General features: G+C 43.6%; 1 protein-coding gene across 2 annotated transcripts in view; it reads left to right on the top strand.

Annotated features, from left to right (window-relative positions):
• The window catches only part of DENND4A (DENN domain containing 4A), a 138,757-nt gene that overhangs the window by 20,931 nt on the left and 94,939 nt on the right, over positions 1-22,887 (top strand). The window lies entirely within an intron of this gene.

Here is a 22,887-nt window from a genome sequence, read left to right as displayed (position 1 = left end):
AAACTTATCACACTCAGGGGAGATGTCTCTACAGATTAATGAAAAGTTAATAAACATTTTCAAGGCTACAATAGCTGTGACCATAGTGTGAAGGGTCTGAAAGAGGTACAAGAATCTGAGCCGACCCTAGGCATAGGTATTATAGGCAAATGCCTAGGGCCATCCCATGCCTGGGGCCAGTGGTGGATTGGGCCAGCAGGACTGCAGCGGCCGCTACTGCAATTGGAGCCCAGCTCTGATTGGGCAGTGTTCAGAATCTGCTTGTGCGCAAAAACTCATTCTGTTCTCAAAGTAAAATGGCTGCGGGAGGATTGTTGCACAAGCCCAGCCGCAATTGCTCCTCCCATGGGCCTTTGCGGAGCTTGTGAGTCACACATTCATGGCTCTGCCTCCAGAAGGCTTCACTCCACACACCAAGGAGCTGGGAAAAGCAGGGGCGGCCGCAGCTGCCTGTACTTACCATTCCCGTGCCTTGCGACGATTATGCAAGCCAGCTGTACTGAGAGTGAGGAGTGCTGTGATCTGTGCTGTGCTGGGAGAGAGGTGCTGGTATGTGAGGGGTGATGTGCTCCTGGGAGAGGGGTGTTGGGAAGAGAGCCTGGGGTGCTGTGAGGGGAGAATGTGCCCTATAGAATGCATTATATAAGTGCCTTTCCACTAAAACCCTTCCCTTTTTTTCTTTAGTTATAGCAGTGTGCTGTGAGTGGAGAGCTTGAGGTGCTGTGCTTTGAGGTGGGCAGTATGTGAGGTGGGCAGTGATGGGGGAAATAGTGGTGCTGCAGTGAGTGCTGTGAGGAGGGCAATAACTAGGTCAGTGTGTGTGCTGTGTGTAAAACATATACACACACACACACGGTAAAATAAGTATTGAACACACAAACATTTTTCTCGATAAATATATTTGTAATAGGGCTATTGTAATGAAATTTTCACCAAATGTCAGCAACAACCCATGCAGTCCACACATGCAAAGAAATCAAACCATAGATGTCCATAAATTAAGTTATGTGTAATACTGACACAGGGAAAAAGTATTGAACACGTGAAGAAGAAAGGGAGGTGCAAAAAGGCATGGAAAGCCAAGACACCATCTGAAATCAATCAGTAATTAGAAAGCAATCCTGCCCCTTGTCAGTGAAAATTAATATAAGCTGGTTCAGTCCCAACTGATGGCCTATAAAAAGGTGTCTCATTACCAAGGTGAAACATCTCATGATGGGTAAAAGCAAAGAGCTCTCAAGACCTTCGCAACCTTATCGTTGCAAAGTATACTGATGGCATTGGTTACAGAAGGATTTATAAACTTCTGAATGGTCAAGTGAGCACTGTTGGGGCCATAATCCGGAACTGGAAAGAACATCATTCATCATAAACCGGCCACGACCAGGTGCTCCTCGCAAGATTTCTGACAGAGGAGTGAAAAGACTTATCAGAAGAGTTGTCCAAGAGCCAAGGACCACTTGTGGAGAGCTTCAGAAAGACCTGGAATTAACAGGTACAATTGTTTCCAAGAAAACCAATAAGTAATGCACTCAACAGCCATGGCCTGTATGCACGCTTACCCTTACCACGCAAGACTCATTGCTGAAGAAAGAGTATGTTGAAGCTCGATTAAAGTTTGCAGCACAACATTTGGAGAAGCCTGTGAAATACTGGGAGAATATAGTCTGGTCAGATGAGACCACAATTGAACTCACCATAATACACAATATGTTTGGAGGAGAAATGGCAATGCACATCACCCCAAAAACACCATACCAACAGTGAAGTTTGGAGGTGGGAAAATCTTTGTGTGGGGCTATTTTTCAGCATACGGTACTAGCATACTTCATAATTGAAGGGAGGATGAATGGAAAAATGTACTGAGGACATTCTTGATAAAAAATCTGTGCCATCTACCAGGATGCTGAAGATGAAACTAGGGTGGACATTTCAGCAAGACAATGATCCCAAACACAGAGCCAAGGACACTCTCAATAAGTTACCAGAGAGAGAAAATAAAGCTGCTAGAATGGCCCAGCTAATCACCTGACTTGAATCCAATTGAAAATCTATGGAAAGAACTAAAGATCAGAGTTCGTATAAGGGTACCTTCAAGATTTGAAGACTGTGGAAGAATGGGCCAAAATCGCACCTGAGCAATGCATGCGACTAGTTTCTCCATACAGGAGGCGTCTTGAAGCTGTAATTACCAACAAAGGCTTTTGTACGAAGTATTAAATAAATTTCAGTAAGCGTGTTCAATACTTTTTTCCCTGTGTCATTTCACATTATTACACACAACTTAATTTATGGACATCTATAGTTTGATTTCCTTGCATGTGTGGATTGCATGGGTTGTTGCTGACATTTGGTGAAAAGTTCATTACAATAACCCCATTACAAATATATTTACTGAGAAAAATGTTGATGTTTTCAATACTTATTTTACCCGCTGTGTGTATGTGTGTATATGTGTATATATATATATATATATTACACACACACACACAATACTGAGAGGCATAAATCCTTTTTAATGCTTTAAAAGGCAAAAACATCTTCATCACCATCCAGTGGAGAAAAATTTAGACTCCTAGTACATGTTGGTATAATGCCAGTCAGGTAGCAGCATTGCTGACAAGATACATCCTCCAACAATTTGACATGATGTCCAAATCAAATATTAGCACTCCAGCCAATAAGTTGATAAACAATCCTTCATTAAAAATCAATCTAAAGATACTCATTCGACCTCGGTAGTATTGGGCCTTTAGAGACCTGTAGCATAACTGCACAGCATCTCCACCTGCAATATCCAGAGTTCTTGAAATTTTCCATATCGACTGACCTTCTTGTCTTAAAGTAATGATGGACTGTCGTTTCTCTTTACTGAGTTGAGTGGTTGGTGCCATAATATGGATTATAACAGTAGTCAAATAGTGGTGTCCACTGTGTACTAACCCTACCTCTGCACAACACAACTGATGGTCTGAAACACATTAAGAAGGCAAGTAATTCCACAGATTGACTCCTGACAAGGCACACCTGTTCATTCAAAACCATTCCAGGAGACTACCTCATGAACATGATTGAGAGAATACCAAGAGTGTGCAAAGCTGTCATCCAAGCAAACTGGGGCTACTTTGAGGAATCTAAAATATAACACATACTTTGATTTGTTTAACACTTTTTTTTGTTTACAACATAATTCCATATATGTTCTTTCATAGTTTTGATTGCTTCAGTATTAATCTATGTTGAAAATAATTAAAATAAACAAAAACCATATATATATATATATATATGTATATAGACGTGTGTGTGTATATATATATATATATATATATATATATATATATATATATATATATATATATATATGTGTATGTATGTATGTATATATGTATTACAGTGCAAAGAGTCCCACATTTTGGGAGGGGCACCAGCCAGGATTTTGCCTATGCCATCAAATTGGTCAGGATTGGCTCTGACAAGAATTGTACACAACGCTGCATTTTTAGACTAGTTTACGTAGCGACAACATACAGTTCATGGTCTCTTATGCAGACTGAATAATAACTTCAAGATTGTATCTTGTTTGTGCCTTCCCTTGTTTTTATTGACGTAAAGGGTTCCTGTCTGAAAGTACTTTGTATAGTGCAGTTCATTGTGATGTCTGGTATTGTTACTATGCTTTGCTGGACATAAACAGAAGGTTTAGGAAGACAGTAACTTGTTCGTGTTTGGGAACCATGTCTGTCTGGGATGCCTTAGTTTTTGTGTAATTGTGCGTGAGACACTGGGGACAAAACTCAATCTGCCCTCATTTCTCCACAGAGATTAGGCAACATACAGCAAGTACTGCTTGAGAATATTGGGGATTTAACTGAGATTGTTTATTGTTAATAACTGTGCATTACCAGTAAGGAATGTATAACATTTATAATCCTTTTGCAATGTTAATGCTGACTATTACCCATGGATCTTTTCAGTGTTAGGTGATTGTTTCCACCAATCACTTCACATTTAATATGTTGCTTTTTGCTACAAGGGATTTATACCAAGTCCCATTTAAATCGAGAAAATGGTTATTTGAGTAGCCATATGACGTTTGATACCATTAATAAGTAATGGCCTTTTATAACAGGGCTTGACCAATCCCAGGGGCCAGATCGCCATGGCTACCAGATTTAGCAGTGAGGGAGGAAGCAGATCCTCATCAGCCCCCGCGTAAATTCGTGCCTATAGTATTGCGGCGTTCATTTCATGGACAGGAGTGCATGTGCTGAGTGTGATCTGCGGTGACTGCTGTGCCTGTGTCCGTCCTGGTCTGCGCTGACTCCTCCTGTCCGTCTCATCCTGCGCTGGCTCCTCCTGTCCTGCTCTGATACCTGCTGTCTGTCGCAGTGTACGCTGATCCTCCTGTATGTCCCGGCTGTCTACTGTCACCTATCTGGCTGCATAGCGCTCCCCGGTAAAGGGGTCTATGCGTGGCCAGGGATTGCAAAGCAGCTTCAGAGGGACAGTGGTGTGACCAGGAGGGGAGGGGGGTTCTGTTGTACTTTCTGGCACCATTGTTTTATATGAAATGTCCGTTATTACTGGAGGGTGGGGGGTGGAGCAGGGGAGCTGTGCAGAGCAGTGAGGGGGCCTCCATGTTACTATATCCATTCAACTGCGGCTATTTTGTGGACTAGTATAGTGTGTATAACAGTTGCATAACACACAGTGCTCCTCAATCACGCCTATCATTTTTTTTTTTTGGGGGGGACAGTCATCTGGCTCCTACACTTTCATCCTGGCTCCTAGATTTTAGAAAAATTTGTCAAGCCCTGCCTTATAATAATCTGTAGTTTCATATCTGGATGAGAAGGAGTATTTCTTAAGGCGCACATCCACATCGTAATCGTGCAATCGCTCGTTAATCGGGCACAAATCGGGCATGCAAATGTTGGAAACAACCAGCGATGCACGCTCCCGCTGGTTGTTTCCAACATCAGTCATTGCCCGAACATGCTGGTCAATCTGCTGATAACGACAGATTGGCCATGTTCGGGGATGATGGAGGGTGCCTACACTGAACGACTAATCGTTCAGTGTAGGCACTGCAGGGGATGGGGAACGACTGTACGATTACGGTGTTGGAATAGTACTATCTTTCACTAGTTGCCTAGTGGATGTGCGGCTTGACTTCTTTATCAAATGCTACTTTTTGGTTTTGTTTGTCTGTTAAGGAATAATAATAAGTATAACCAAAACTTTCCCCTCCTTTTCGTTAATGTGATGTCACATTAGGCATAAATTGGATTAGTCTTGAATTTTGTAAAAGTAGATTGTCATACATTTATGGTTTGAGGGGGGTTTGCATATAAACTGGTATAGTACAAATTCTTTTTACTGCCCTGTTTTAAAACTGATGCATTTTGCCAGTGTAAAATTGGGCAGGGAGTGGCGCCCCACTAAAACAGCCTAGGGGGAACACTAGTATAGTACACATGGAGATATTTTTCATCTTAAATTCAGGTTATGATCAATTCCTCCTTTACTTCTCCTTTGTCTGAAGCATGATCATCTACCCCCCTTATGTGGGATGCAGTATTCTCAAGTCTATGTAATGAGAGATGACATTTCAGCCAGACAAAAAAAAGGTGAATTAAAAGTCCCAGAAAGTGCCCATAATAACTTGGTTGTTTTATACAGTTTTCTCATTTTCATACTCCATTTGTATTATACATTCTAGCTACATTTTGTAATAGTCTGTTTATTTTGTTGTAGTTATGTTTCTACTTCTGCTTAAAATGATTCTCATTCATAATCCAGTTGTTTTATAGTAATGTGTGTATAAATGCTTTACTGTGTGAGTTGTTGGAGCTTGTTTTGTAAAGGTCATGTCCCTCTCACTTACTAAACTTCACCCTCATTTAATGTGCTGGATCTCTGTGTTCTTCTATATCCACACGTGTCCTTTTGTGAGAGCTGGATTCTCAGTAATTCTGGTTCCATTGTTCAGGTAGGTTGTATTATGGAGCACTGTCATCAAACTGATTTCTAGTCTGTTTAAAGGGTGTCATCTGTTTTGCATGAATTCATTTTTTTTTTTCTTTCAACACAGAAGTTTCCATTGCTGATTCACAGTAGATATCAATACAGGGTAGAGCTGTTTAGTTATCACACTCTAACTTTTTTGCCCCCAATGCTTAGTCACCATTCACTGCGTTATTGTTATCGGGTTGACTACGCGATCCCGCTGCACACAATGCTGGCGGTCAGAATCCCGGCGGTGGAAATATTGATGCATGCAGATTTAACTCTAACCCACCTTTTCTGCACCCTAACCCTCCCGCTAGTGGCAAACCCTAACCATTATACGTACCGTCTGGATCGCAACCACTGGGATTGTGTCTCCTGTCGAGCTTCCGGCGCCGTCATTACGTGTGCCGGGATCCCTTTTTATCTAGTGATAGTGTTGTGTATTATGTAGGTAGCCTGAGCCATTGTCTGAATGGTGGAAGAGATCTTATTACCAATCACGGCCATTAATGGCTCTTAAAGCAGCACATTGGGACTTGACTCTCACCAATACCAAATTAGTAAAACAGAAATAAAACATAAAAAACTTTATTTATCTCTGCATTATATAGACTGACCAGTGCCTGAAACCGCTGAACTCGTGCAGTAACCTACAATTACAGGCCACTCCCACACATGAAGGTTTTAATTTATAAAACATTGTCCTATTTGACATAAACAAAAAAACTTCATCTGTGGGAGTGGCCTGTAATTGTAGGTTACTGCACGAGTTAGAACATAGGTATAATGTTTTTATTGAATATGATAGACTTGGAAGTCGGACAGTCATAGATTTACCATTTCCCATGCCGTAAATGCAGAAAATATGTTCCTTTTTTTATATTTTGTGGCTTCGTATTCAACAGTATCTGTTCACTGACAGGCTGCTTCCTGCCTCCCTATTTTCAACTTCTTGAGTCAGATAACAAAACATTTAGAATGTGAGGAATTACAGACATTTAAAACCTCAAAGTACATCTATATTTATACTAATACAAAGTTCTTATTTCTGTTTGTTCCAAGTTGGAGCAAAAGCTACTGAACCGATTTTCATGAAAACTGCATAATTGTGTAGTGGAAACTCCTAGAAATAAGTAGCACTTTGTTTCATCTCGATCTCTCAAATTAAAGCTGAGCAATAGCAAAAACAACATTTATTGACATCAATGCAAGAGATAGGTGTGGCACCATGCTCGTGGCAGGTAAGGGGGTAAGGAGAGAGGTGCTTTGTGCCCACGTTCACCTAAATAGGATAAGCTACAAAGCAGTCTGTGCAGAGGGCACACAGTGACATTACTGTGAGTTGTGTGTGATGGAGCTGCTGCCACCTGTCTGTATAGCGCTGCTTGTCATGTGGGCCACTCCCGCTACAGGGCCCCTATGCAAAGCAATAAAACTAGAACATGGGCGACAACTAGTATTTTCTAAAAGAATAGAAACAAAAACACGAAGACCTTTGTTACTACATGAACACTAGATCAACTACAACAGTGTATTACTGGGTTTCTATGCATTCAGTATACATTACAAGGCCTGCGGTATTATGATTTATATTTTGTGCCCATGCTTTCTATGTACATGAAGAGGGTTGTATAAATGTCACAACTATGGGGTCAATCCAATTAGGTTCGAATTGCGAGTAGCAAGTTTTTCATGAAACTCGAGGACTTTACCCAATGCGCGCATCCGAGAATTCTCCAATCCAATTAAAAATGCCTATTCGCTGTACTCGCAACGGAGGTTTGTGAATTGACTGGCAAATGTGATGTGAGAAAAGCACATGAAAAAGTAGGGAGACCATCCTGGACCCCACAAAATTAATAATTTTGTTAGCAGGATCGTATAGACATTAGGAAAGTACTGAAGGTTTTTAAATGGTGTGAAATGGGTGATTTGTGGGAGGGGGGGGGGTTAATGCAAAAAAATAAAGATGAACAAAACTTTATTTTTTTAGTTTAATCTCAAACAAATTAACGAAAAATGCAAAAAAAAGTAGGGAAACAAGATTTGGGGTACTTTGAGGGCACATTGAAAAATGTTAAAGAATTATTTACAAAATAATAATTTTTCAAATTAAAATATTTGGTGTTTTCACAAGGCATATTTTTCTCCTCCCAGACAGTTGCTGGAATATCGACATTGCAGAGATTTTCGGTTGCAAGTTTTCCTTAGATCACTTGGTGATCTATCATCCTCTTACTGATGTGTGGGCACTATTTGAATATTACCAGAGAATCAGAGGGTGACAGGGTTGTAAAAAAATATTATTGATTATCAGTGCAGTGGCTCCCAAAGCAATTTTGCACGCTGGATTAATGTTAATCCACCTACATTAAAGTTGTTTCAAGAGAAACTTTTCCATGTGTTTAATATTGATTGGATAGACGCCACTCTGGAAAAGGAAACCCGTGTATCCAAATTTTTTGAGACCTGACATCTATATATCTCAACCTTGTTAGGTGATTTTCAAAAACATATTCATGCGTCACTTAAAAAGTAAAATTGCCAGAACATGGGATAGTGCGCCTGGCACACCCCTCACAATGAATAATGTATTTAAATCTTTATATATAATTTATTAAGGTGCCCCAAAATACTCTAGACTTTTATTTGCTAGAACACACATTAGCTATTGTTTTTCAATCATTTATAAAAGTTGCAAATATCAACCATTTGGCACCATGTAACTGCCTTCAATAATTTGCTTATGACCGTTAACAGCCTTCTACACTGTCCTGATATCTTATTTGCCACTTATTTGGAGATCAGGATGATTTTCCCACTGTCTCATTCACTTCACATTGGTCACGCAATGCAGAATTAACGCACAACACTGCAGAAGTACCCGTGACTTTCTGGTTCTAATTTGAATTGTGTGGGAATCGGGAACACACAATTCAGTTAGAACCAGAAAGTCCCTAATGTAACGCGGGATTTCTATGGAGCTTGCAGCTAATAGAATTTGGCCCTAGCACTTGTTGTTTCAATAAGGCAGGTTATAGTTAAAGCACATTAAAGTGGTGCAGATGTGTTTATATTTAAAGGGTGTTGAAATGCACATGATCCGAAACAGTGTGTTTCTTCCTAAATAGATAAAGTGCTTTGGGGAGGAACTGATTATGTTTTATTAAAAGAAACCAAACAAAAGGTTTAATGCCAACCATGGGATTTGTTTCTAGTAGGAGGATGGGGCTTTGCTTTTAAAAGTTTATAATATTAAAGACAAATGTTTTTGATTGCGTCCTGCTGGTTGATTGCTTTGTTAGTGCTAATTAGGTGTAAGATCTGCTGACAAGTGCTGCCAGTTGGGTTACCCTATGATCAGGGGCCTGTGTTCAGTCTCCGTCCGGGGCCCCTTCCTCTCTACCCGGCGGCTGGCAGTACACTGAGAGCAGCAGTAGACTCTGGGCACTAGCATGGCAGCCATTTTCCAAGTGATTCCCCTACTGCGCATGCTCAAAACGCTGGCAATATGGCTGCAGAGGCCATTTTCCAGGCGATTTCTACAGCAATGCTGACGTGGGACTCCGGAGTAGTGATTATTAAATAAATGGGTGCAGGGTGTGTGGTCCCCTGGACCCAGGGGCCCGTGTGCACCACACACCCTGCACCTATTATAGATACGTCCCTGCCTATGATTGTTTGGAAAGGTTAGTGTAGTGAGATGGCAGTAATGACCCTGCTTCAGAGAAAGTAAGTCCATAGTAAAATTGAATTGTATCGTTTGTTTTTTTGTTTTGTTTTTTGTAAAGCTGATTTACTAAAGGGGCCCATCCACCTGAGCTGCGACGCCCCATCACACCAACCTAATCCACGTATCTGCTTCCAAAACCTCTGATCCACAATATTGATGGTCAGTGTTAGCAGAACGTGGAAATTCAACATGTTAAAAATCATTGACTTGACGATTCCGACCATTTTTGGAGGGGAATCGAGATTTTGCAACATGTTGAATATCCCCGATCCCGCGGCCCCAATGTCTGCAGAACGGGGCATTGCGGCAATCTCAGATGTATGGGCCGCCTAAGTTGTTGTTTATCTTTGCGCAATAAGGTATAAGATCTTTCTTAACATAACCATTAGACATTTAAACTTTTAATCCTATAACCCAGTGGGTTACTACAATTGGACCATTTTGGGTGGTAGCTTATGGCAAGAATGCCCATACCTTCTCCTCTTCACATTCAGTGAAACAAAGGATGACCTTGACAAGAAATATAGTGAGGTGCGCTGAGTGGTTTTCCTATTTATTGAAAATATCTTGGGTAGATTTTGTTGTTAAAAAATACTAGTTGCATGAGGCATGGTTTGTATATGGAAGTCATCTAAAGGGTATAGAGGAGCAAAGAGCACTATCTTCTACAAGATGGAAGGAGTGCTAAAACTTTGGGCTCTCCCAGAATATACCGGCGCGTGTGTGTGTATATACTGTGTGTGTATGTATCTATGTATGTGTATATGTGTGTGTATATATAGTATCCAAAATGTAGCGGCACTCACGGGACTTGTTTAAAGCAAGAAATTATAAACTGCTAGTAGCAGGCTTGAATTCCAACGTTTCAGATATTTAATCTTTTTTCAAGGATATAGCACGTGTGTATATGTGTGTGTGTGTGTGTGTGTGTGTGTGTATATATATATATATATATATATATATATATATATATATATATATATATATATATATATATATATATATATATATATATATATATATATTAGGGGTGAGCGGGTTCGGTTTTACTCGGTTTTACCCGGATCTTTTTATTGGCTGTCGCCGAACATGTGTTTTGGATAGCGAATGAAATCGAGCCAAAGTGGCGATAAGAACCGAGTAAAACCGAACCCGCTCACCCCTAAAATATATATATATATATATATATATATATATATATATATAGGTGAATATTGAATATCCTCAGAATATTGAATATCCTCATTTTAGATTTCTGGCACAGCTAAACTTATTCTCTAAAACCATCTTCCTTAGAGGAATATTCAGTTTGGTGTGATGTTAGGTTATGAAGGTAAATTGAGTGATATTTTGGTTTCAATGTGCCATCCTTACAAATGTTCCCATGCCGTTTTTATGGCACATGGCCAGCAATGCTCCAAATTAAACTGCCCCTTTAAAGTCAATTACAGAGAACACTGGCAGTCACTGATGTAGCAGTATTATAATTATTATCCTTCCTGTTCAGGGTTTGATTCCAGTACGCACAAGAAATGGTTGTGAGAGATGCAGAAAAACACTGGAAGGATGAGAAAGTGGCTGGTTGTAGCAATCTACTTTGACAGGCTGTCATTTTTTCCACTACAACAGTTGCAACATAGCAGTAAATTCATTGGCAAGCTGCATTAAGTGTAAAGTAGGTAACATTTCCAGTGGCCTTATTATTATTAATAATATTTATATAGCACCAGCATATTCCGATTGCACTTTTCAACTGGGAACAAGCCGTAATAAAAGAAGATTGGGTAATGACAAACATAGAGGTAAGAGGGCCAGGCTCGCAGGCTTACAATCTATGGAGACTCGTCTTACGCAGAAAACTGGGACTCTCCATGCTCCTTCTCCTATTGGAGAGTTCAATACCAAAGACTTATTCAAACATCAATGGAGACAAGTACAAAGCCTTGCAGGCACCTTTTGGGACAGGTGGAACATAGAGCATATCTCTATATTGCAGCCAAGGAACCAGAGGCAAGTTGCCAAACCTAACTTAAAACCTGGTGACATTGTGCTCGCCAGAGACTGCCAATCACAAAGTAATGAGTGGCCCTTAAGTCTGGTCACCTAAACATTCCCAAGCAAAGATGGGAAGGTCCATAAGGTCGAGGTCCAGATCTGCAAACAAGGAGAGACTAAGCTGTTTCTCAGACCAGTATCTGAACTGATCCTGTGGTCACCACAATTTAAGTCTTCAAAGGATATCAGTTGATTCCAGACTGGGAGTGTCATGCCATCAGCACACTAGTGTATCTATAGTGGGTGCAAGGTGTGCACCCATATACAGGCATCCTTTAAGTAGCTCTAACAGCAAGGCAGTAAGATGAGGGTGCTTTACAGTATTTATTATTACCACCAGTTATTTATAAAGCGCACACATTCGGCAGTGCTTTACAGAGAACATTTGGCCGTTTGCGTCAGTCCCTGCCCCAGCGGAGCATACAATCTATATTCCCTACTACATGTACATGTGCACACACACACACTAGGGTTCATTTTTGCTGGGAGCCCATTAACTTACCAATATATTTCTACTTCAGGGTCCATAGGATATCCACAGGATACTTTGGGGTATAGGTGATGACGTCAGGCATCGGGCACCATAGAGTTAAGTTTTCAGCCTCCCAGGATGCACTAGGGTCCCCCTCCTATATCCCGCCCCCGAGCCAAGGCATCCCAGTTTCGGAGTCGGATGCACCTGTTTAGAGGGGGGCTAAGGATAGCCCCTGAAGTGTTCTACAAGGCAGCTGTGGCTGCACATCTGGAGGTACAGCATTGAGTCATTCTTGACGTCCATGCTGTCTTCCCTACACCCCCGACGGTACCAGAATGCCGGTACTGATCTGGGGATGCTAGTAGGCATCTGGGGTCACAGCTAGCGGTGACCCCAGATGTTTGGGACCATGGCCGGATTTAAGGGGGACAGCAGGTAAGCAGCGGGGTCCCGCGGTGGGTCCCCGCTGGAACATGGTCCGGAGTCCCCAGGCAGGGGGCTCCATGGGGGATTGGCTGCAGCCAGGCCGGCTATGGCCATTTGTTGGGTAGCCAGAGCTATGGAGCGCTGGGCTGATAGTTTGGAGGCGTCTTTGGATTCCGACTGTTGGGCTTAACAGACCGAGTTGATAGGCAATCTCCGGGATTTGGCCACTTAAATTAATGAAGCGGCTGTAGATATCAGTACCCTGACTTCTCGGATTTCTTCGGCAGCTGTGGCGGCTCGTCGCACCTTATGGTTGCGATCTTGGATGGCGGACGCTGATTCCAAAAAGGGCTTGGAAGCTTTGCCTTTTAATGGAGAAGTCCTATTTGGTCCGGATCTGGACAAAATTGTAGCCACGCTGGCGGCAGCCAAATCGGCATGTCTCCCGTCTGCTGCAGTTCCTTCCAGTTCAGGTACGTCTTCCTTTCGGCCTTACAGGGCCCAGGGTAGGCCTAAAGCACAGTCCTTTCCCCGACAGGCTGGCCCCAAGAAATCAGCCAAGCCCCGGAAGCAGGCCTGGAGTACCAGACGTCCGGCCCCTAAGTCCGATGACAAACCTGCGGCCTGACGGTCCGGTCCTCCCTTTGGGGGATCCCAAAGTGGGAGGCCGCCTGCTACGGTTCGCCCAGTGTTGGTCGGTAACCACGACAGACAGTTGGGTTCACGAGGTGGTTTCTCACGGGTATGCCCTCTCCTTTCGGCACAGACCCCCATCCCGATTCTTCACCACGGGTCTTCCATCAGACCGGGACAAAGCCACGGAACTACGGAAGGTTTTGCACACTATGCTCCAGGCTGGAGTTATAGTGACTATTTCTTTCTCCCCGAGGTGCCTGGGTTTCTATTCCAATTTGTTTTTGGTGCAGAAACCCAATGGGTCGTACCGTCCGATCCTCAACCTCAAAGCACTCAACAAGTCCTTGCGGGTGTCGAGGTTTCGGATGGAGACCCTACGGTCCATCATTCTGGCGCTGGAACCTGGGGATTAAATGGTGTCATTGGACATACAGGACTCTTACCTGCATGTCCCTATTCTTTCGCGCCATCAACAGTTCCGGGCGTTACCCTTTGGCCTGGTGACAGCACCACGTGTGTTCACCAAGGTTATGGTGGTCATGGCGGCGTCCCTGCGGCTGCAGGGAGTCCGCATGTTGCCGTACCTAGACGACCTTCTGTTGGTAGCAGGATCTCCGGAGCTCCTTCTACACCATTTGGATCTAACGATTGCAGTACTGCAACGGCATGGCTGGTTGATAAACTGGCAAAAGTCCACCCTGATCCAGTCTCAGAGGATTCTGCACCTCGGAGCCTTGTTGGACTCCAGTCAGCAGAGGATCTTTGTGACGGGGGAAAAGATCTCTGCCTTGCAGTTGAGGGTGCACAGTTGTCTGCAGAGTCGCCGGATGTCTCTTCACTCGGCAATGAGGTTACTGGGCTCCATGGTGTCTGTATTCGACATGGTGGAATATGCCCAGTTTCACTCCAGACCTCTGCAGCAATTGATCCTGTCCAAATGGAATGGACTGCCTCGGAGTCTCAAATCCCAGAAGATGGTGCTCACTCCGGAGGTTCGCCTGTCCCTTGCCTGGTGGTTGCAGACGACCCATCTCAACAAGGGTCGTCCGTTTTGGGTGGCGAACTGGGTCCTATTGACAACGGACGCCAGTCTTCGGGGCTGGGGAGCGGTCTCGGGTCCACACTTGTTCCAGGGCAGATGGACTGGCGGAAAAGGAGCTTCCGATAAACATCTTGGAACTCTGCACCGTTTTCAATGCTCTCCAGCAGGCCCATCGGGTTCTCCAGGGTCATCCCGTGCAGGTCCAGTCGGACAACGCCACCACCGTGGCCTACATAAATCGGCAAGGAGGAACCCGAAGTCGGGCGGCACTCGTAGAGGTGTCCCGCATCCTGATCTGGGCGGAACGCAATCTCCCGGCCATATCAGCGGTATTCATCCCGGGAGTCCTCAACTGGGAGGCCGACTTTCTCAGTCGCCAGGACGTTCATCCGGGGGAATGGTCTCTGCACCAGGACGTCTTTCAACTTCTGGTGGACAGGTATGGTCTTCCAGAGATCGACCTCATGGCGTCATGGCACAACAACAAGTTGCCGGTGTACGGGTCTCGCACAAGAGACGAAAAGGTGTCTCTGGTGGATGCTCTGTCCGTCCAGTGGTTTGCCTATCTCTTTCCTCCGTTTTCCCTTCTTCCACGGGTAACCCGGATATTCAAACAGGAAGAAGGGACGCTCCTGTTGATGGCTCTCGCGTGGCCCAGACGGCACTGGTTCTCAGACCTTCAGGGTCTGTCCGTGGGCAGTCCTCTGCGGTTGCCGCTACGACCGGACCTACTGTCACAGGGTCCTTGTCTTCACCCGGACCTGACTCGGCTGTCTTTGACGGCGTGGCTGTTGAGACGGCCATGTTAAGGTCCAGGGGGTTTTCCAGCTCTGTAGTGCGAACCATGCTAAGTGCTCGGAAACCGTCTTCCGCGAGAATATACCATCGTGTGTGGCATGCGTTCTTCCAGTGGTGTCGACCGAGAGGTTATGCACCTCGGGAATTTTGTCTGTCTAGAGTGCTAGCCTTCCTACAGGCGGGACTAGACCATTGGCTTCGCCTTGCGTCTCTGAAGGTGCAGGTGTCTGCCCTGTCTGTCTGGTTCCATCGTAGGATTGCTACAATCCCTGATGTGTGCACCTTTATGCAAGGTGTTCTTCGAATTCAGCCGCCATTTGTTCCACCGGTGGCGCCTTGGGATTTAGCTGTGGTCCTGAGGGCTCTCCAGGGACCGCCGTTTGAACCACTGGGCTCAGTGGATCTTAAATGGCTGACAGCTAAAACAATTTTCCTTCTGGCCATCGCTTCGGCCAGACGTGTTTCTGATTTAGGGGCTCTCTTGTAGATCCCCTTTCTTGATTTTTCATGGGAACAGGGCGGTGCTGCGCACTCGTCCTGATTTTCTTCCCAAAGTTGTTTCCCGTTTTCATATCAACGAGGAAATCGTTGTGCCGGCTTTTAACTCACCTGACCTGTCAGTGGGTGAGGCCACTTTGGACGTTTTGCAGGCCTTAAGGATTTATATTGACCGCACTTCTTCGTTTAGGAAGTCTGATGCCTTGTTTGTCCTCCTATGGCTTCCGTAAAAAGGGTTGGCCTGCTTCAAAGCAAACTTTGGCGGCTTGGATCCGTATGGCGATTTCAGAAGCTTATCTTCATGAAGGCCTGCTGGTTCCATCCTCTGTGAGGGCTCATTCCACTAGGTCTGTGGGTCCTTCGTGGGCAGCTTGACGTGGTGCCTCTGCAGTCCAGATCTGCAAGGCTGCCACGTGGTCCTCTGTCCATACCTTTGTGAGGTATTACGCATTTGACACCTTTGCCTCTCAGGATACTTCCTTCGGGCAGCGGATTCTCCATTCAGCACAGGAGCGTCCCCACCCGTGAAGGACACTGCTTTGGGACATCCCCCAAGGTATCCTGTGGATACCCTATGGACCCTGAAGTAGAAAATATGAGATATGGTAAGAACTTACCTTTGTTATCTCTATTTTTACGAAGTCCATAGGGTTCCACAGGACTCCCACCCTGTCGCACCTGTGCTGCAGATGGGCTTTGCTCTGGTCACGGGTTTTTCCGTTTCCCTCTGGTGAGAATGTGATTCTTGTGTGTGTCCAGATCTTTTTTCTCTCTCTTCCTTCTCCTCCTCCGGCCTAAGGCTTGGTACGTAACTGAGATGCCTTGGCTCGGGGGCGGGGTATAGGAGGGGGACCCTAGTGCATCCTGGGAGGCTGAAAGCTTAACTCTATGGTGCCCGATGCCTGACGTCATCACCGATACCCCAAGGTATCCTGTGGAACCCTATGGACTTCGTAGAAATAGAGATAACAAAGGTAAGTTCTTACCATATCTCATATTTTTTGGAGTGTGGGAGGAAACCAGATCACCCGGAGGAAACCCACACAAGCGCAGAAAGAATATACAAACTCCACACAGGTAGGGAATTGTAAGAGAATTGTCTTTTAATAAATGGAGGAGGACATCCACTTTAAATATTGATTTAACTTTTGTTCCAATAACTAAAAATGAGAAAATAGTAAATTGGCTTTATGCTTCCATGTATTTAATGCTAGTAGAAACACATTAAATGTGTTTAATATGTATTTCAATGTTTATTTTCACTAGCAGTTTGGAGCTCACTGTAGGCTTCACCAGTTATATAGAAACTGGATTGGGGCGCAGTAACCAAGCTAGCAATAAAGGTAGTGGGTATGCCAATAAAAGTGCTGGTAAAACACATATTTGGTACAGGCCAATATACAGTATTTTATGTATTTTAATGGCTTTAGAGAGGTAGCATTGCAGTTTTTTTTTTTTTTAATCCGAGTTAATAAATATAATGTTTCATTCCTATTGTCTGCCAGAACAGCTTTGCAGATGCTCTTAATCCACCCGTCTAGTAATTTGTGGAACATCGTTGTTGGAATGTGTGGACCAGATGGGGGAAATCCATGTCACATTCTGTGTAACCTCAGCAGCACCTACTTAATGAAAAGCTCATCTGTCATTTAAGTGAGCTAATCCGGAAGCTTCTTCTGTTCATAGATGTATAGTGTATTAAGTAGTATTCATTCCTTGTTTTACTTTTTTTCCATATATAGTTGGTTATCCATATGCATACAAACTTTGTACAGGCCTGATAATGTCAGCGTAATGATATGATTTGCGTTACATTCGACTTCGTACTTCCTGTCCGCTGTTCTTTGAAGAAGGTACATTGAAAGCAGATGAACCCAAGACACAGAAAAGTCCCATTTAAGGCACTACTGACGTGGCTAGTCTCCTACATCTGTCGGAGGTGCTGCATCTGTAATGACAGTGTGCTCTGTGCGTTCCACAGCGAGTTTCTAGGCCGTAGTTATCCCTGTGCTGTCTGTATGCATGCTTTTTCATTTATAGGCTGTAAACATCAAACCAGTCTTAAGCAAGAGGTAAACAATGCTCTGGGCTCATTAGTAACCAGAGCCTTGGCAGGGTGCTAGGATTCCTGAAAGCACTGTCACCTGTTATTTATTTGTTACTGCCTTTTATTGCTAGCAGGCCTTTGATGTTTTAAGGAAGGGAAATTTTAGACACCTCATGCTCTGTTCTTCAGATATATTTTCTTCTTTCAGCAGGGGTAAATATAGTTTTCTATTGAAACACCAGTAAACAAATATGGGGAGAATTCAATTCAGCTTTAGCTTTTTAAGCTCCCAGGATGAGTGCCTGGAGCTATTCAATTGTTCGCGCTTTGTAAACACACTTAAGTTTGGAGATACAGTTTACTGCGGCCAACTGCATTTTCCAACTTAAGTGCTGGGTCCTATGCTGTTACCGCACACAGTAACACTTGTGAATGTAAGCTCTTGCGAGCAGGGCCCTCTACCCTCTTGTGCTTCTCCTTACTTTATTTTCATCTACTTCTTACTCACCACTAGGACACCTAACACTTGGTGCTTATGCTCTGTTGCTTAATTGGGTGTTATGGCCACCAATGTATAAATGTATATTATCCATGTCCTTGTCCTTCATTGTATTGTATTTTACTGTAAGTCCCTTTTTTGTGTATGGACCTTGTAAGGGGCTACGGAACACTTGTGGCGCCATATAAATAAACGATAATAATAACACAACGACTAACCCCTCAAAATGTCTTGATACTGTACAATGGAGAAGTTTTAGTTTTGTCAGACAAATGAATCAGAAGTCGTTGGCATATTTCTGAAAAATTACACCCCCCGGAGACTTAATCACTTTTTTAGGCAATAAACAGACATGCTAGTTAGCAGGAATGAATGTTGCAACTTCGTTTCATTTTTACCAGAATAAATAGAACAAGGTGCTGAGGTGTAATTAAGGAGAATGGTGAACACTTCCCCTTTTCTCAGCGTATGACCTCTATAACACAATGCAGCAGTATTAAAGACTATGAAGTAGCAGCACTAATGGCACTATGCCAGAGGTTCCCAATCGCAGTCCTCAAGGTACCCCAACAGTTCAGGTTTTAGAGATATCCATGGTTGAGAACAGGTGGTTAAATCAAATTGACTGAGGTACTAATTAAGCATGGATATCCTTAAAAGGTGTGCATCCACTACGCGACCTTACCGAGCGATTGCACGGATACGACATCGTAATCGTGCAATCGCTCAGTAATCGGCCGCAAATCGGGCATTTAAATGTCAATAAAAGCCCTGCGATGCATGTGCCCACTGGTCGTTTTAGACATCTATCATCGCCCGTACATGCTGGTCAACCTGACGATCACGTCAGGTTCAGCATTTACGGGGATGATGGATGTGCCTACACTGAACGACTGAACGTTCAGGGTAGGCACATCACAGACTGTGAAACGACAGCACGATTAGAATGTCGTAATCGTGTTCTTGTTTCTTCATCTATTAGTGGATACGCACCATTAGGATGTCTTGAGGTCCGAGTCTGGGAACCTCTGCACTATGCAGTTGTTCATAAGAGGGGTGTGCAATAAGTTTCTGGAAGTATTTCTTCTTCGGGGTCCATAGGGTTCCACAGGGATACCATGGGGATATTCTGGTTGGAAGACCAGGCACAAAGCAGTTAAAGCTTTGGCTCCCAGAATGCACTGGGTCCCCCTCCATATATACCCCGCCCGTAGCCATAGGACTTCAGTTTGTTCGTTTGGTGCGGCAGGATCAGAAGCACCTTTGTAATGGGGCTGCTCAGGCAGTCCTTAGCCATTTATTTTATGATTTATTTTATGTTTTTTTTTGAGTTTTCCAGTAGCTGACTTTTTCGGTGTGCAGGGCTGCTTATATACGGTTCTGTGCCCTGAAATTCACAAGAAATTTAGTCAGAGATTACAGTTCACAACCAGACAGTCAGATTGTGTCTATGTATCTGTGCACTGCACATCCGGAAACTTAATTCACACCCCTCGTGCGTATGGTCCATATGAAGAAAACTTATTGCACACCCCCGTGTGCAAGGTTCATATGCAGAAAAAAAACACACTGAAGATTACTCCTTCATTGTGCAAAACAATTTACAGCGCCTTTACCAGTTACTTTTTGCAGATTCCAATGCAATGTTTTTTTTTTTTTTTTTTTATTCTATTGACTTCCCACTTTTTTTTTTTACCAATGTGATACTGTGCTCCCCTTTCTAAGTCTTCCTGTCCAGACCCCTCTCTCTTGCTGCCGCCCCTCTAGTTACACCTCTGGCCTTTCCAGTATTTCATATTCTTAACTCCTGGTATAGACGTGGCCCGGAGATGGGATAAGCTGTTTTGACACCCAAACTTATATTGCCAAAATGCCTCTGCTATGCATACCTCCTGTGACATCCACATCTTTTACTATTTATGAGTTAGTGAATCTAGTCCACATACTAAACTCCGCAGTGATCAGTACAAACTGGACCGAAGCCATGAGCCACGCAATGTGCTAGCAGTAGGTAGAGCACCAGGGTTCAGCCGGTAATAAGTATGCTGTGCAGATTTCTTTCTCTGATGTATGATTTAGGGGGCAAATCGCTTATATGCCATATTGGGATGCAATACTTACGGTAGCCTAACATCACTCTATGGGGGAGCGAGGTAAAATGAATGATGATGGAGTTGCTGCCATTACAAGTGTTTCCACTCCAATATTACGGCACATCACATTCAATTGAATTTGTATACTAGGCACCAACAGGCAATGGGCTTTGCATTACAATCTAAACCCATTGCCTGTTGGTGCCTAGTATGCAATCTAAACCCATTGCCTGTTGGTGCCTAGTAAGCAATCTAAACCCATTGCCTGTTGGTGCCTAGTATGCAATCTAAACCCATTGCCTGTTGGTGCCTAGTATGCAATCTAAACCCATTGCCTGTTGGTGCCTAGTATGCAATCTAAACCCATTGCCTGTTGGTGCCTAGTATGCAATCTAAACCCATTGCCCGTTGGTGCCTAGTATGCAATCTAAACCCATTGCCCGTTGGTGCCTAGTATGCAATCCAAACCCATTGCTTGTTGGTAGTGCGCACTACAAAGCCCATATCCTGGTGCATCAGTGGGCAATGCAGAGCCTGTTCCCCAGCAGGAGTACTTGGTGGGGTAGAGAGCAGGTCTGGTTTTCCCTCCTTTCTGCTGGTGGAATTTTAGTGCAGAATAGAAAACTGAATGTATCCGATATAGCAGATTAGGATGATGGAATTAAGGGAACTTCTATGCGCTGATCTTCACTGCTAATGTTTATTGTAGGCGAGCAAATGGAGCTGCTATCTTCCCATATCCTTTTATACTACATACCCATTCATCGCTTTCACACATGAAGCTAGATTCCTTATATGCGGAGTTTAAAAATAAATGCTAGCTGGTTTTTTTTGTCAATTCACTTAGGACCTCATTCAGAGTCGGTCGTTGCGGCCGCACGGTCGTACGCCACCGATGTTCGCTATACTGCACATGCGTAAAGTTTGCAATGCGCGTGCGCAAACTAGCCGCTACGATCAGAAATTTCTCTCTCCTAGAACACAGCCAGGTCGGTAGTTTGAGTGACAGAATGAGGCGTTTGTGGGTGGTAACAGGGGAAGGTGTTTGAAAACGGGGGAGTGGAGATCCGAACGCAGGCGTGCCTAATTATGCGAACAGCGTTTTATGGGAGTGCATACGGTTTTATGGGAGTGCATAATTAACAAAGTAGCGTCATGGCACATGTGACATGGGAGGTTTTTACACTGACATGATCGTAGTGCTTAAGAGAGGGTATGGTCAACCTTAAGCTCTACGGCCAGTTCCGGTGGTCTCGATTAATCCTTATATGACCGGAGATGACTTGCAATGCGTACGAGAAGGGGGTGTATTTTTTAGAATTCTGACCGCTTCCTCCCCTTGGTCGGCCAGCTACCGATCGACTCTGAATGAGGTCCTTAGTGTGGTGGTTTTATTTATTTATTTTTTTTAGTGGCTCAAAATTCTTGTATCTAGATCAACTTTAGTGAATTGGTTTGTATGTTTATTTGCATTGCAATTGATTGTGTGGCAACGATTACCTCTCCTGGGAGTAAAGAATGGTGTGTATGTGTATAGATATGAGGGTGGTTCAATAAGTAAGGTAACAAGACCTCTCACGTGTGTAATGTTCTTTCATTCGAATTTCCCACCAGACCAGAGTAGGCAGACCACTGATTCCCCTACAGCCATTAGACTGCGCCTCATATCAGTCATACTGTCCCAACATCAGTTGTAAGATAGCAGGACTGGCAGAAACATGGTCACACATTGAGGTGTGTATTGTGTTCAGATTTCTGCATCTAAACGGCACACCAGCAGCTGAAAGTCATCGCCAACTTGCCGAGGTGTACAGTGATTGTCATGTCACTGAACCAGGTTTGGTGCACTGCCTTTGATAACGACCACACTGATTTGCTGAGGTACTGGACCATCCTCCCTACAGCCCTGACCTGGCACCGAGTGGTTTCCATCTCTTTGGACCATTGTAGAAGCACCTGGGTGGAAGGCGATTCGCAACCGACTGTAAAGTTCAACAAGCAGTCATGTCCTGGCTTCAGGCGCTTACCACTGATTTCTTCTATGCCGGGATAGATGCCTTGGTGTACCATTCGAACAAATGCTTAGACAAATATGGGGGGACTATGTGGTAAAATAATCTGTACTGAGGCTACATTACAGGTTGAGTCTCCCATATCCAAATATTCCAAAATACGGAATATATTTAGCATGACTGAGATAGTGAAAACGTTGATTTTTGATGGCTCAATGTACGCAAACTTTGTTTAAGGCACAAAATTATTAAAAATAAAGTATATGACCTAATAGGCTGTGTGTATAAGGTGTATATGACACGTAAATGCATTTCATGTATGTACACAAACTTTGTTTGAGCCACAAAATTATTGAACATATTGTATAAAATTACCTTCAGGCTGTGTGTATACGGTGTATATAGAACATAAATGCATTCTGTGTTTAGATTTGGGCCCTATTCCTAAGACATTTCAATATGGTAAGCAATTATTCCAAAATACAGAATATTCCGATATCCAAAATACCCCTGGTCCCAAGCATTTTGGATATGGGAGACTCAACCTGTATTGATTATATG

This window comes from Taudactylus pleione, unplaced genomic scaffold (assembly GCF_031769625.1).
Source record: "Taudactylus pleione unplaced genomic scaffold, aTauple2 ptg000556l, whole genome shotgun sequence".
Taxonomy (NCBI): domain Eukaryota; kingdom Metazoa; phylum Chordata; class Amphibia; order Anura; family Myobatrachidae; genus Taudactylus; species Taudactylus pleione.
Note: the sequence above shows the minus strand (reverse complement) of the source record. Positions and strands in the feature narration are given on the sequence as shown.